General features: G+C 34.5%; 1 long non-coding RNA gene across 1 annotated transcript; it reads right to left on the reverse strand.

The window, feature by feature from the left end:
* Positions 2212 to 2715, reverse strand: LOC110267943. The gene is made up of 2 exons (XR_002355928.1): positions 2551 to 2715; positions 2212 to 2329 (listed from the first exon to the last, which is right to left on the reverse strand). It is a non-coding gene; the product is annotated as an uncharacterized LOC110267943 (long non-coding RNA).

Raw genomic sequence — 4312 nt, forward strand, 5'->3', positions numbered from 1 at the left:
TCCTTCACTCAAATCATAAATAGGAGGAAGAGAGAAATCTACCTCTACATTGCTTTCTATCTTATTGGGAGAAGGTTCTTTAAATTCAAAGGATTCACCACCAAGAAGGTTGGATGCATGATCTTCATCACCAAGGAAACTCAATTCTTGCTCCACTCCTTCCAAGTCTTCACTCAAAAATTGTTTTGGAGGTTGTGCACTCTCCTCCTCAACATCAAATTCAATCCTCTTGGGGGGATTTTCTATGATTTTAGCTTCCCATGGAGGTTCCGTATCTCCTAAGTCTTCAACCACTTCTTCCTCTTCATCAATAATCATAGGCTTCTCCAATTGCTCTAATACAAAATAACATCCCTCACTTTTCACCGGAGTTTCCAATCTCTCCTTCATGTTATGCTTTTCAATTAATTCTCCACATGTGACCATGGGAGTACTTTGAGTGCTCAAGTATTGGGAGGCTAAAATGCTTACTACCTTAGTCAAAGTAGCCACAAATTCTAGTGTCTCCCTTCGCATTTCTCCTTGCCCTTGAAGTATAAGGCTAAGGATTTCATCCATTGAGAATTGAGGTGGATAGGAGGGTTCAATGTCTTGGAGAATGGGTTCATAATAGGAAGGTGGTTCTTCTTGGTAAGGGCATGGTGGTGTATATTGAGGTGGTTCTTGGGAGTATGGGCATTGGAATGGTGGTTCCATGTATAGCTCATGTGGTTCAAAAGGTGATTGGTATGGTGGATATGAGTCAAGGTCATATGGAGGTGTTTGGTGAAAATAGGCTTGTGAGTATAGTTGAGGTTCATGTTGAGGATATGATTCATAGGCATATGGCGGTGGTTCTTGAAAGTCACAAGGGGATTCACCATAGCCATTGGATTGATACGCATCATAGAATGGCTCTTCTTCATAGTGCATTGGTGGAGGTTGTTGCCATGAAGATTGATCATATGCATATGGCTTCTCCCACCTTTGATGGTCCCATCCTTGATACACATCCTCGTTGAAGCTCTCATTTCCTACAACATAGTTAGAACCAAACTCATAGCCAAGGTGAGAATTCATGATAGCAAGAGAAAAGGAAAATAAACTCAAATAAGAAATAAAGAAAACCAAATCCTAAAACTAGCAAGAGCTAACAAAAGCAAACATGTTCACACTATTTACATATATACAATAACCAATAACACAACACCATTACAATTCTCCGGTAACGGTGCCATTTTGGTGAGAGGACTCTTGTGTGGTTTAGAATTCACAATAAGTCTCGTTGTAATATAGTTTCCAAACCAATCAATAATCCTTTCATACAAAATTTGTTTGTCACAAGTAACAAATCCCTAAATTTATAAACCGAAGTATTGAACCTCGGGTCGTTCTCCCTAAGAATTGCAATAAAATGTCTTGTTATTGGTTATGGAGTATGTTTGGGGTTTTTGGAATAAGAGACATGAAATGTAAATGGCAATGAAATAAACTAACAACTAAAAAGGTCTTGGTAAGGTTTGGTGGTCAAGGATCTCTATCCTTATCACTAACCACAACATGAGAATTGGCAAGGACCAACCCCACTAAGTTAACCCCTAAGTAATAGTGGAGGAAACACTACAAGAAAAATTACTTTTAGCGGCCATTTATTTTGCTTTTAGCGGCAATAAAAATAGCCGCTAACATATTTACCGGCAATTAGACATTAGCCGTCTTATGCTCTGTTGCTAAAAGGTTTTAGCAGCAATTATAATATTTGCCGGTAAAGACTTTTTTGATGGCCGCAAAAAGTATGTAATTTTTAGCGGCCATTTTCTTGGCAATTTATATGGCCACCAAAAGTAATTCTAAAATTGTAATGTTATTCATTTTTAGCGGCCATTACTATTGCCGCCAAAACCCATTTTACCGGCAATTTATATAGCCACTAAAAATAATTCTAAAATTGTAATGTTACTTACTTTTACCGGCCATTACTATTGCCGCTAAAATTTTAAGACTTTTTTTAGTTATATTATACTCATTTTCTTAAAAGCAACAAATTACCTTTTTTTTAGAGTCTCAATTGTTTTTGCTAACAATTATTATCGTTATGCATAATATAAATATACTGAAATTAATTACTACAAAATGAGATATTTTATTAAACTCAAAATTTTGATACACAAATTTCTCTTGAAAAATAATAAATTATGTTACAAATCTAAACAACAAAAAATACTATAAGTCTGTAAACTCAAAATGAGCTTCCTGCAGGATTGCTATGTCCCCTTCTATCTCAAAATGAGCTTCCTACAGGAGTGACCTGAATGCCAGAATCAAACTGGTCGGTCCATTGAGGAGGAAGCTGCAATAAATAAGTCCAAAAAGAAAAGAAAGATTGGAATGAATCAATCAATCATGAGATAGGTACACATAAACAATAGAAGCAAGATTTAAATGGTGGGTTATGTTTTGTTTGAAGCTAAAAGCAAAGAAAGAATAATAAGTAAGAGAGAGAGAGAGAGAGAGTTAAGAGAGGTACACCATCAAAAGAGCTCTGCCAGTAGTTGGAGATATTAGGCTCACCATTTCAAAACTTTTCCTGAGCATTTGACGTGTCTCTGCAAAACTTAAAGCATCATCTTGGGGAAAACAAGTTCATCCACCTCCATGGAACTAGATGATCTTTGCAATACTGACGATAATTAACCATGTCAGAAACTTTAACATCATGGATGAACAGCAACAATTAAAGATATGAATATCTAATAAAACAGTGACCAATAAGGATATGAATATCTAATGAACAACAAACAAGAACTTGCATTGAGATGTATCTATCTCATTGACCATCTATATAGCCATAGTATTATAGCATGTAGCATATATGTATGTAGCTAAATTTTTATTATAGTGAAGGAAATTCATTGTATTCCAATAGAAAGACAAGAAATTAAATTAGGAATAGGAAGGTGATTGATGAAGGAGACTTGTTAGGGCAAGAATAATTAAATTAGGATTGAAAAAAATGTATAAAAGACAATTTTTACAAGAACGGTACCTTTGATTCCCCATTGACACCATTGTCTCTTGTCCAATTCATATGGAATCTTTCAAGCCTTCTCAACTACCAAAGCAAGTAATAACAAAAACACACTGACTCTCAAAACATACCATCATTATATTCTAATGGATTTTCAAAATCAACCCATTATATTTTTTTTATAATTACTATTAGTTAGGTAGCCAACACATGGTTTGGCTCATATTGTAGGGAAGTCAATTATAGTGTAAGAACTGAGAAGCTAAGCATGCATTATGCATATATATGTGACATTATTAAATGCACGCACCTCAACATTATAAACCTGAGGACTGAGCTTAACACTGCAGCTTCCTCTGTTTTCACTCTTTAATAATACTATACTAATAACAAACACCATCTTGCACTATTAATCACTCTCTCTCTCTTTCATGACCAATATGCAATAACTTGTTGGAACCTATTAAACACACTTGTCAAATTCAAATAAAAGAAACAATTAGTAAATCTCTAAATATAAAGTCACTCAAATTATACTCATCTAAGCAGTTCTTAATACATTAGTCAGTGATATTTAAGTGATTATTCATGTGCAGATCTCTTCAAGTTAAAAACACAAAGAAAACTGCATCTGAGCTGCAATGTAGCAAGAATGTGAAGGTAATTTTCTAATCTACCAAGAAAGAAAAATGGTAGAGAAATGAGTCTAGCTATCATGCAATAGACCTGCTCATATAATCTCATAAGCCATCTGATACTAATACTATAAACTCTGCATCTGAGCCAAGATCTACTTGATAAATATCAGGGTATGCAACAACTAAATCATTTTTAAGCCGTAGCCTGGAAGATAAGGAATTCAAAGTTGTCACAATTCATCTAAAGTTGTAATTGAGGAATAAGGAAAACACACCCATCCACCAAGAAGCTATCGGTGCAGCAATCTTTTTTAAAATGGTGACACCAAATAAAAATGAAAGGTAAAAAATATTCACATTAAATAGTCAAAATGCTAAAGACTGATATATTGACAGTAGAGATATAGTTTGTCAAAATTCTTGTATCGAGACTTCGGAAGATCCATTCTCATTCCTTCAATCATGTCTTTGAAAGGTTGTGTTGAAGCAAAGAAAAAAATTGGAAAAATAAGTCCTCAAAGCTAGCTTGAGATGTGAACTTTGTTGCGGATGAAAGAATATAATGCAAGTAGAGTTAATCCTCATATATATAACAACAAATCTAATCTCACATAACCATAATAAACATTTCACCAACCAATCATAATCTTATATGCCTGAAAGCAAT

This window comes from Arachis ipaensis, chromosome B10, assembly GCF_000816755.2.
Source record: "Arachis ipaensis cultivar K30076 chromosome B10, Araip1.1, whole genome shotgun sequence".
Lineage (NCBI taxonomy): Eukaryota > Viridiplantae > Streptophyta > Magnoliopsida > Fabales > Fabaceae > Arachis > Arachis ipaensis.